Raw genomic sequence first — 12,717 nt, 5'->3', positions numbered from 1 at the left:
ACCACTCAACTCTCCATTTCCTTTCCCTCTCTTCCTCCTCTCTCTCCTTCCCATCACCCTCTCTTCCCTCCACCCTTCCTCCTCTCCTCCACCCTGCCTTCCTTCCTTCCTCTCCGTTCCCTACCCTTCTTCCCTCTACCCTCCCTTTCTCCCCCCTGCTGTCTTCCAGCCTGCTCCTCTTTCCTTCCCCTCTCCTTATTTTCCCTCCTTTCCCCTCACACACACACACACACACACACACACACACACACACACACACACACACACACACACACACACACCTTCATGCCCCCGTTAGCTCACATCAACACTTTTCTCCCCTCGTATTCTTTCCTATATGCTTATCAGTCGTTTCATCAATCACACGCGCATAAGCAAATGGTAAAAGAGTGAGCCTGGAGTTTTTACCTGTGTGTGTGTGTGTGTGTGTGTGTGTGTGTGTGTGTGTTTGCAGGAAGAATTAAAAATATGGATAATTTTGTACTTTTTTTTCTTTGTCTCTCCAATCAAAACAAACAACAGGCATGGCAGTTTTCTCTCTCGTATCCAGGAATTGTTTTTGACGAAGGAGCGCAAGACAGGGAGAGATTCTAATGTTAAGGGAGAGATTCTGGTGTTAAGGGAGAGATTCTAGTGTTAAGGGAGAGATTCTGGTGTTGAGGGAGAGATTCTAATGTTAAGGGAGAGATTCTAGTGTTAAGGGAGAGATTCTAGTGTTAAGGGAGAGATTCTAGTGTTAAGGGAGAGATTCTGGTGTTAAGGGAGAGATTCTAATGTTAAGGGAGAGATTCTAGTGTTAAGGGAGAGATTCTAATGTTAAGGGAGAGATTCTGGTGTTAAGGGAGAGATTCTAATGTTAAGGGAGAGATTCTGGTGTTAAGGAAGAGATTCTAATGGCGTTAATCCCACCACTAATGACCAAGGAGACTGGTACGACTTTGGCGCGGGCTTAATTGGCGCGCGAAATATTGAGTGACGCTGACCTCATTACCGCCTTGTCTCCTTATTAACTCTATTACACTTTGTCTTTAATATTATCCTTTATTTTTTGGCGGATTTTATTTAGTGTGTGAAATATGCCTACCAATGAGTGACGTTAACCTCATGACAGTAGTTTTCCTTTATTGATGTTATGCGTTATCTTTATTTTCGTGTTGCCTTGTGTATTTCTTAGGCCTTTATTCCTGTGGCATGTGTTCGTCCCGTTCATTGATGCTGGCCTTATTAGTCTGGTTTCTTTGTTTTCTGTTTTATCCTTTATCTTTAACCTTTTATTGATCTTTATTTATTCGTGTTATTTACCGTCTGATATATTCCCTGTCTCCGAGTGACCTTATTACAGTGTGGAATCTTTTTTTTTTTCCTGTATTATCCTTTATTTTTCTCTTTACCTCTCACTTTTCCTTCGTATTTCTCTTTCTTGTTTGCTTTATTTGCTGTGGAAAATATTAGTCCTTTTATGTACTTTACTGAACCGCATTTTATTTAGGTTCTTCTTTGTTTTGTTATTTTTTTGGCGCCTTTTCTTGTCACTTTCTCTCCATTCCTATTTCTGTTTAATTTTACGCCTTGTCTTTCTGTCGTACTCTCCTGTCATTACCTCTCCTCTCTCTCGCCCTTCTTTTGTCTCCCTTATTCTCTCCTTTCTCACATGCCCCTTTTCTCTCCCCCTCCTCCCTGCCTTAACCCTCCCTATCCCCTCCCTCCCTCTCTCTTCTCTCCTTTTACATTCTGCGTTTTTATTTCTTACCCCTTTTGCGCTGTTTACTGATCTGTAGCTAAATATATTAACTTAAAATTCCATATTTGTTTTTCTCCTCTCTCTATATCATTGTTATTTTTTTTTTCTATAAATGATATTCCGGATATATAATTTCATCTGCTTGACGTGCAGATAGATAGATGATAGATAGATGGATAGATAGATATAGATAATAGTGAGGAAGGGAAGAATTTGGTGAAGGTGTTTGGAAGGAGGTAAGAAGGGAAAGTCGGAGGTGTGTGGAGGGGAAAGTACTTGGAGGTAAGGAGGGAGGGGAGGGAAGGTGGGAGGTGCTGGGAGGGAAGAAGGGAGGGAGTGTGGGAGGTGAGGAGGACACAGAAAATGTCATGGGCAGGGCGGAATACACCTTTCTCTCTCTCTCTCTCTAGGTTTTTCTGTCTCCCTTCTCCCTAACTTCTCCAGGAATTTCTCCTTGTGACTTCGTTGATATTTTTTTTTTTTTTTTTTTTTTTTTTTTTTTTTAAGGTTAGTGGAGTTTTGGATAATATGAGGAGTTGAAAATTTTGTGTTTAGATTAGGTTATAAAAAAAAATGCTTCTGTCTTCTTCTAGCATCCAATTTCTCTCTCTCTCTCTCTCTCTCTCTCTCTCTCTCTCTGACCAACCAGTTACTCTGCGTTCACGTCATTATCAGTTCTCAATAATTCTGTCTGTCTGTCTGGCTCTCTCTCTCTCTCTCTCTCTCTCTCTCTCTCTCTCTGTTGGTGACATTCTTCAGTTTTATCATTTTCTCTCGCCAGTTTCCCCTCGCTTTCTCGCTCACTCTCACATTTCTCTCACTTACGCTACATTATACATTGCTGACATTTCTCTCTCTCTCTCTCTCTCTCTCTCTCTCTCTCTCTCTCTCTCTCTCCATTTCATGCTTTGATTCTCTCACTCTCTCACCCACTCGCTCACATTCTCACTCTCCCTGGCTCACATCGAGGTGGTATGAGGCTTAAGTGGTATTGTGTCTTAATGGATCTCTCTCTCTCTCTCTCGATGTATTTATAGAGAGAGAGGTATAAATCTATCTCTATCCATTTATCTCTGTCTATCTGTCTATTTATCCTCCATTCTTTCCCCGTTTCTTCTCGTCTTTCCCTCCCCTCCTGTCTTCTTCCTTTCCTTCTTCAGCCCTTCCCTTCCGCTCCTCCTGTTTCTTCCTCCTTCCTTTCTTTTCTCCATCACTTCCTTTCACTCCCCTTCTTATTCCACATTGCCCCTATCCCTCCTCCTCTCTCACTCCCTTCCTGCTTTCCCTCTTCTCCCTGTCTTTACTTTCCTTCCTCATCCCCATTTTCTTTCCTTCCATTCTCTTCTCTTCGTTCTTCCTTTTATCTCTCGCTGTCTTTCTTTTCCTCTGCTCTTCTCCGCCCCTTCTTTCTGCCTCTTTCTCTTCTCCCTAACCTTCTTCTCTTCCATTCTCCCTCCCTCCCGCTCTTCCTTCCCACCTCTTCCCGTCCCTTCCCTCCATCCCTCCAAATCCTACCCTCCCCCACCCCTCCATCTCTCCCCAGCTGTCTTTCCTTCATTTCCCTCCCTTCTCTACCTCCCCTCCCTCCCCCCCCCCCGTTGGCAGCCAGTAATCAAGGGAGATAATTTGTCTTAATTACCCAATATTGAGGATGGTGGTAGTTGTGGTGATTGTGGTAGTTGTGATGGTTGTGGTGGTTGTGGTAGCTGTGTTGGTTTGGTAGTTGTGGTGGTTGGTGGTGATAGTAAGGGATGATGGTGTTTGTAGTAGGAGAGATGGTGGTAGTTGTGGTTGTAGCTCAGGGATGGTGGTAGTGATGGTGGTACGGATGATTGTGATTGTGATGGCTGTGGTGATGGTAGGGGACGGATGATGGTGGTTGTGGTAGTGGTGGTGAGGCGGGGATGATGGTGGGTTGTGGTGATAGGTGTACTGATTTGTGGTGGTAGTAGTTAATGTTGTGGTCATAGTGATAGTGGTTGTAGTGAGTCGTAGTAGTGATAGTGGTTGTAGTGATAGTGGTGGTAGTGATGTGCTTGTAGTGGTGGTAGTGATGGTGGTTGTATTGGTGGTAGTGATGGTGGTTGTATTGGTGGTGGGTGGTAGTGATGGTGGTTGTATTGGTGGTGGTGGTAGTGTTGGTGGTTGTACTGGTGGTGTTAGTAGTGATAGTGATTGTATTGGCAGTGGTGGTAGTAGTGGTGGTGGTTGTAGTGATTATAGTAGCGATAGGGGTGGTGGTTATAGACATGTATGGTAAGGGTAGTGGTGGCGGCAGCTGGATTACCTACCCAGCCTACCGTCCTTGGAACTAATCTTGATCTAATCCTTTTTCGGGCCTGGCAAGATAGCATGTGGGGGGGGGGGTACCTGTGTATTTTTTCCTGTGTACCTGCACACGATTGTACTTAGCTGTGCTGTAAATAGTGCGCTACGGTCATTACAGGTGTTACAATCAGAGCTAAGGCAGTTACTACAATCACTAACACAATCAGGGGTTTGGTGGTATTGATGATGGTGTTGCGTTCCGTCAGCCACAGGGCGCCGTTTGAAGAGTATTGTTGCTGTTGGCGGATGATTTTATTCAGCTTAGAGTGACTTCTAACTTGGTAGGGTGACTTCTAACTGGGGAATTAGTTAGAATATCTTTCTCTGTTAGATAGTATTATTAAGCTGAGTGTTGTAAGGTGTTAGTGACAAGAACTATAGCTATAAAGGGCGCTCTCATAGTGACGGGGTATTTTCATAAAGTTTACGAGAGACGTCTGGGAGTGAAATGGTCCAACGTAGTTTACTGTAATAATGTGCAATGTACAGTTGGCCACGTGTGATCCTGGGACAGCATCAGTGTGCAGCAGAGGTCTAGCTTTCGGTGCACTTGACAGCCATGACATAACCTCGTGTTTGTTGGTGCCACTGACAAGAATGAAGGGAGGTGTCAAATAGCAGTTGAAGTGACAAAAATTCAGGTAACTGTGATCCATGAAGGCGTCCGAATACGTTGTTGGACCCTCATTTCACAGGCACTGTCCCAGGTTCATGTGTGGCCCAACGGTACATTCATCAGTTGCAGTGTTTCTCAACATTACTAGTGATATCCGGTAGTGAATTTTCCCCGTGACATTATTGCCATGAAGGTACGCGGGTTCTGTCAGTTCCTAGCTTGCTGGCCGCCAATCTAGGGTACTGTACAGACCGGCTATGCACATAACTAGTGGAGTGTGAAGCAGTGTTGGGTGTGCCCTGTGAGCCATCCTGCTGCTGGGTGTAGTGCCAAGGCAGGTTTGGACCCCGCGTGGGAAAGACATCACACTGCCTTACCATAGCCTGACTGCACATTTTGAGAGAGAGAGAGAGAGAGAGAGGAAGGTAAATCACTCTTCTTTGCTTAGTGAGTTAACCATTAACGTGTGTAATTTTACCCATATGGTGAAAAATGCTGTCAACCCCTTCCTTACGACTCATATCAGACTCCATCATTACCCCTACACTCATTAATCTCGCTAATTACATCCAGATTGGCTCTAACTACCCAATTACCAGCACTAACGAGCCTCATGGGAGAGGGGAGAATAATCCCCCCCCCCACCCGTCACTTCAAGCATCCGCTTTCACTCCCTGTAATCTCTTCAGGACGATGACGTCTTCTTGAATTGAAGGGACTCTCGTATAGGTGGCTTGTTATCACCTGACGGAACTGATCCACTCAAACATGAATGCTATGTTATGAATCTTCTTGGTTATTAGTGGAATCAACCGTGCAGTCTGACTACACTTGCCCACTAACCGGGGTGAAAAGGGTCAAGGATCATTGCTAAGTTGAATAAATAGGTCCTTATGTCGAAAGTAATATGTATCTATCTGTCTGTCTATCTATCTATCTATCTAGTTATTTTCTTTTATAGTTCTCGTCTCAGTGTTTTTTTTTTTCTCTCCCCTTCCTCCTGTTTTTTCCTTCCTTTCCCTCCTGTCATTTAATTTTCCATAATTTTTCATTCTCCCCTTCCTCCTCCCCCTTCCTCCCTTCTCCTCCCTCTCCCCTATAATCTTTCTTCCCATCCCCATTTTCTCCCTCCCTTCCCTCGCCTTTTTCTTCCCCTACCCTCCTATTATTTAATTTTCCATACTCGCCTTTTTCTCTTCTTTCTTCTTATTTCCTCGTTCATTTTCTCCCTCACCTCTCATTCTCTTCGTCTTTTTTCCCTCCTTCTCTCCCTTCCTCTCTTTTTCCTTTCCTCCCTCCCCTCATCTCTTTTTCCTTTCCTCCCTCCCCTCATCTCTTTTTCCTTCCCTCTCACCCTTCCTCTCTTTTTCCTTTACCCTTTCCTCTAATCAGTTAATTTTGCCTCACTTTCATTCTCTCCTCTCCCTCTCCCCTCCCCTTTGCTCTTCCTGTCTACTTTCCTCCTCTCTCCTCTCCTGTTTGTCCCCCTCCTCCTCCTCCAGCCCACATTTCTTCCTCTCCACTCCTCCTCCTTCATATCTTACCCTTCCCATATTTTTCTTCTTTTTCCCTCCCTCTCTCCGTTCATTCCTTCTTTCCACACAGAAGAGTTGAGAGGGAGAGAGAGAGAGAGAGAGAACTTCGATAAATATAATAAATTAGTTACTTATGAAGGGGGTGGATTTGTTTTTTTGTCGATTATATATTTTTTGAGTTTTATTTCTCTCTGTGCATTCATGGTAGAGTTTTATTTATTTATTTTTTTCCTGGAGGAAGGAAGGTAAGGAGGATAAGGAGGGGAGGGGGTGGGAAGGAAGGAGGGAGGAAGGTGAGAGGGAGGAAACACTGAAGAAAGCAGGAGCTGAAGTATAAAAGGAATGAAATTGGGGAAGGATTATGGTAAGAGAAGGAGGGAAGGAAGGAAGGTGGGAGGGAGGCAGAGAGAGGGAGGAATGGAGGAGGTAGAGGGAGAAGAGAAGGTAAAGAAGGGAGGAATGAGAGTAAATAAGAAGGGGAAGGAGTGATGGTGAGAGAAAGATTATAAACTGGGGTGAGGATTATAAGAAGAAGGGAAGGAGAAGGAAAGATATAATGAAAGGAAGGCTTAAAATAGGTAAGGCAGGAGAGAAGAAGGAAGGTAAGGAGGGAAGGAAGGTGAAAAAACGAGGGATGGAGGAAAGGGATGGAGGGAAAGATGTAGGAAAAAGAAAGGGAGGAAGAAATGATTAACCAAGGAAGGGAGAAAAGGAGGTAAGGAAAGCAAGGAAGGAAAGAAGGACGGGAGGGAGGTAGAACAGAAGGTAAGGAGCGAAGGAGAGTAAGGAAAACATGGAAGGAGGAAAGGGAGGAAGGGAGAAAGGAGGGCAAGGAAAGGGAGAAAGGAACGATTAAGGGAGGGAGGGAAGGAGGCACCGTATTAGGTCACCTGTCTCTACACACCTGTTGCGTCTTACCTGGAGGAAGGGAGAGAGAGAGAGAGGGAGGGAGGGGGAGGGAGAGGACATATGGAAGGAGAGAGAGAACGAGAGAGAGAGAGAGAGGGAGGGAGGGGGAGGGAGAGGACATATGGAAGGAGAGAGAGAACGAGAGAGAAGGGGAGGGTGGAGGGAGAGGACATATGATAGGAGATTTAGAGAGAGAGAGGGAGAGAGAGAGAGAGAGGGAGGGAGTAAGGGAGGGGGAGGGAGAGGACATATGGAAGGAGAGAGAGAACGAGAGAGAAGGGGAGGGTGGAGGGAGAGGACATATGATAGGAGATTTAGAGAGAGAGAGAGAGAGGAGTGGCGTTGAAAGGGAAGACTGACGTGTTCAATAGAGGGAGAGATGAAAGAGAAACGAGAGGGAGAGAGGGAGGGAGGGAGGAAGGAGGAAAGGGAGATGGGAAGGATGGTGGAGCTGGGAGAGAGAGAAGGAAGGAAGGGAGAGAGAGTCGGATATAACAGGAGAGAGAGATAGAGTGAGAGAAGGGGGGAATGGAGGGTGGGGTGGAGGGTGTGGGAGTCGGGCATGTAGGAGGAAGGAAGGGAGGGAGAGAAATGAGAGAGGGAGAGAAAAAGAGAGAAATGGAAGGAGGGAGAGAGGGTGTGGGTGTAGTAAGTGTGGGAGGGAGGAAGGAAAGGAGAGAGAGGGAGAAAAAGAGAGGGAGGAATGAAGGGAGGGAGAATGTGGGAGTAGGGATTGTAGGAGGGAGGGAGGAAGGGGGCAACGAAGCATAGAGGGAAGGAGAGAGGAAAGAAGATGGAGAGAAAGAGGAAGGAAAAATAAAGGAGGAAGGAAGGGAGGGAGAAGGTGTGGAAATGCAGGAAAGAGGGAGGAAAGGAGAGAGAGAGGGAGAGGGGAAGGATAACTACAGTATAGGAAAGGAGGAAAGAATAAGGGGAGAAGAGGAAGAAAGGGAGGTAGGGTATGGGAGTGGGAAGAGGCGGAGAGGAAAAGATAGGGTGTGGATTGGCAAGTGGCCGATGAAGGAGAGAGAGAGGTGGGGGTAGTGTGTTTGATAAAAGCAATTCTAACCACGGCTATTATGCTGACGGAGTGGCAGTCTCTCTCTCTCTCTCTCTCTCTCTCTCTCAACATACACCCCTCTCTGTCTATATGTCTATCTATATACATACCGTATATATATAAACTATGTGATTATATATATATATATATATATATATATATATATATATATATATCCTGGTCTCCCCCTGCATCCCTCCCCCACAGTTTCACCTCGAACATTACTTCTCCCTCTCATTTTTCATGCGCTCCCCAAGCCCTATACTTTCCCTGCCCCTCCCCCCTTCCCCACTCTCTCGTTCCCCCTCCCCTTCCCCTTTCACCCCCTCTTCCTCCCTTCCCTCCTCCCCCTTTCAACTCCCTCCCCACACACATTTGCACCCACTCCTCACCCCATCTCCCCCCCACTTCCTCCTTTTCACCCCCTCCCTCCCCTAATATAGTGTAGGGTGGGCAAATGTAGACAGGAAGATTGCATAGGAGGGAGAGAAGGTGAGGTGTGTAGGGTGTGTGTGTATATGCAAACACCCTCACTGCCCTCCATTGTTGTCTGCAGAGATGGTACACACACACACACACACACACACACACACACACACACACACACACACATATACAATAGATACATAGATATAAATGTGTTATGTCTATATGTATTTATATGTGAATAGGCAGAAAATAGATGGATGGAGAAATAGATGGGTAGATAGATAAATTGACTAATAGACAGACACTAGAGTAAAACAGAAATATATGACACGTATTTAATGTAAATAACTGGAAAACATTTGTGTGTCCAACTCTGATCATATACCACATAGTTGGTTCCCAGAGGCGCGGCTCTCCCCCTCCAATGCCACACCTTCACATGCCACCACTCCAGCACACACAACCCCTGCCCATACCGAATACATGCCAGGGCTGTCTCATTCACTGCATTAGCGTTTATTTCAAGTCATATTTTAAGAACACTGGAATAATCAGACTGACCCCTGGTGCAGGAAGGAATCGAACCCATGATCTTTATTTTCATGACTATCTGGAACCCCTTCCCTAAAATAATAATTATATTGATAATAATAATAATCATAATAATAATAATAATAAAAATGATAATGATGATAATAATAATAATAATAATGATAAATATAATAATAATGATGATGATGATGATGACGGCGGCGACGATGGTGATGATGATGATGACAATAATAATATTTCTAATAATAATAATAACAATACTACTAATTCTAATTGATAATAATAATAATATTAATCATCATCATCATAATCATCATCATCATCATCATCATCATCATAACAATAATAATAATAACTCGAACTAAGACATGTAGCTCCCACCTCCCAACAACAACAACAACAACAACAGCAAAGTTTCCCTCCGCCACATGACACCTCCTCTGTTAACTGGAGAGAGAGAGAGAGAGGTATAAAAAGATATTCGAAGTACCAGAAGGAAGGAAGAGGGAGGATGGAAGGAAGGAATGAAGGAGAGAAGGATGGGATGAAGGGGTAGGAATGAGTGAATGGAAGGAAAGAAGAAGGAAGGAAGGAAGAAGAATGAGGAGAGGAAGGAAGGAATGAGAGGAAAAAGGGAGAGAGGAAGGCACAGAACTGAAGAGAGAGAGAGAGAGAGAGAGAGAAGGGGAGCAGAGGGGGTTTGGAATTTCAGTCGGTAGGGTGAAATTGGTAGTTAGGGTGCAGGACCGACTACCACAACTACCAGCATTTCTACCACTAGTTCTGCCATTACTACTACCACTACCATTACTGCTGCTACCATTACTACCATCGCTATTACCACTACATCCTCTGTCAAGCTGCCACCATCACTGCCACCACCACTGCTATTACCCTGAGCCTGCTAGCACTAGTACCATAGATACTACCACTACTACTATAACAACTAAACCTATCACCGCTACCATCATTACTGTGACAACTACCACTGTCACCACCACCACCACCACTACTGCTACTACTACTACTACTACTACTGCTACTACTACTACTACTACTACTGCTGCTGCTATACTACTGCTACTATTACTTCTACTACTACTACTACTACTACTACTACCACAACTAGGTCTACCAACAGTACCACCACTACCATCACTGTTCATCACCCCACCACCACCACACCAGTCTGCTACCATCATCACTACACGCACCACCACCACATCTGCAACCCGTCCCTCCACCACATCTACCACAACACCCATGATCCGCCACATCACCACATATGTAATAGTGTGTACATGTAATAAGGCAGTCGTACATGTAATCAGTGTCTGGAGCATGATAGTTATGTACAAGGGAATTTTGTTGGTCCTGAATGCTTGTAGATGAAGCGATAGGGGGATGAAGAGGTCTGAGAGAGAGAGAGAGAGAGAGAGAGAGTCTTTGTATTCTGTTGCTGCTCTAGTTAAAGTGTGGTATATCAATCATGTTAACATTATATTTCTAACCAGAGGGAAGTGTGAGGTGTGTTTTTATGGAGATGATGTACCGCCTTCAAGTGTGCTAGGAGTGTACAGGTGTAATGAGATGTACAGGTGTTTAATAAATGTACATGTATGAAAGGGATGTTACCAGGAGATGCGCAGGTGATGTAATTGAAATCTACAGGTGTGATGTACAGATGTTCACGTGACCTCTTTTGTCCTTTTCAGGTGAGTGTGACCAATTAGTCTACTCCGACACCAGACCTCACACCTGCCCCAGTAAGTACAGTATGATATTTTTTTACATTTTTTTAACTCTCACGTGACAGGCATGGAGTTATTTATTTTACTGTGGAAGACGATGGATTATTTTACTCGTTGCTGGAAATTCTTCTTTTTTTTTGTTTTTAGTATGATACCTCTTGTTTTCAGTATGTCCTCGTTTAGCATGATTGTGAGTGAGTGGCTGTTAGGGTTTATGAAGATACGCACAGACCATATACGCACTAGATTCACCCTGTGGCGTAGGTGTGGGTGTTGATGTGGGTGGGCGTGGGAATGTGGATGGGTACCCTTTTATATATGGGTGCTGTGTGTGTGTGTGTGTGTGTGTGTGTGTGTGTGTGTGTGTGTGTGTGTGTGTGTAAGAGGAAAAATGAGGGCAGGTTCAGGTCTGCTTGATTAACCTGATTTGTAGTTACCAGGTACCTATTTCTTTTCTTGAGTCACCTGAAAAGCTGGATAATTAACAGGTGAAAAAAGAAGGAGGAAGGTTAGGGTGAGAGGATGTAGACGTAGACGCAAAAGTAGAGTAAAAGAGGCGCGAGGTAAATGATTCCTAAGTGACAGTCGATATGTCAGAAGTGAAGGAAGTGGAAGATGTGATGCGTAAGTGGAAGAAGGATGTATTTAGAAAGGAAGTGATGTTATGTGTGACAGAATATAAGAAGTGGGAGATGTGTGTGTGTGAGAGAGAGAGAGAGAAAACGATTCCGGTATACATATGCGGAAAAATGTAAGTGCGAGAGTAAAGTAATTCGGGCATGAAGTTTGGTGGGGCAGATGATGGAAGTTTGTTGGTGAGGGAACTTGCCTGACTGGAGACGAATGGTTCAAGACGAAACATCAGCCCAGTGTTGTGCAGGGGGGTGGAGACACACACACACACACACACACACACACACACACACACACACACTAAAGCGGCGCTGACGAGGAGCCTACAGGTGGTGGCGCTGTACACTCAGGGTTTAGTGAAGTGTCTGCGGCGTCCACTCGTGAGCCAAACAAACCTCCTCATTTCCGTACGCCTCGCCGTTTGGAAGGACCCTGGTCCGACCCTGGCGAGGCTCTATCTACTACAAGGCGCACCGGATGCTGATCCTTGCACAGTGTATGTGCAGTACTATGCTGCACCCGTAGGGTGGCCCCACATAAACATTTGCATACTTGTGGTTGACGGGTCTGCTCGGCCAGACAGACCGAGATTAAGCTACAACAGACAAGAGCAACAACACTGTAAGGCACACTTCTCGCCCTGACTACCACATTTCTCGCCACCACACCTGTCTTACGTAACCGCATATTCCTTGGCGTCCATGAAGGTCATATTCTGCATAGGACGTGTTGCTGTTGTTTTAGTTGATTGTTTATGCAAAAATTAATATTAATTCGTTCGGTATCGTGACCGAATTTCCATTTTATTCCTCCTGTTTTCAAATCATTTCATTCAACTGAAGGGCGAATTTTCGAACTGGGTGGGGTGGGGGGTTATATAACATTTTTTTACCCATTTACTCATAGGTTTTTTAACTATACAATTGTGTTTTAGCAAAGAAAAATTATGCCGTCTAGGAAAATAGTTAACAAGATAAAGATAACAGATAAAGATCATTTTAATGTCTGTCACAGTGTAGGTTATGATTAGTGATACTTTCCTGTTCAATATACCTGCACACCGTAACTCAAAAATCGTAGTGGGTTATGTGAAAAATTTATGGGAGGGAAGACTTGGTGGAGGCTTTGAGACGACTTGGTTATGGGGAGGCCGATCAGACTGG

Source organism: Coenobita brevimanus, chromosome 26 (genome assembly GCF_032717465.1).
Source record: "Coenobita brevimanus isolate Jiangsu-jjx chromosome 26, ASM3271746v2, whole genome shotgun sequence".
Taxonomy (NCBI): Eukaryota; Metazoa; Arthropoda; class Malacostraca; order Decapoda; family Coenobitidae; genus Coenobita; species Coenobita brevimanus.
Note: the sequence above shows the minus strand (reverse complement) of the source record.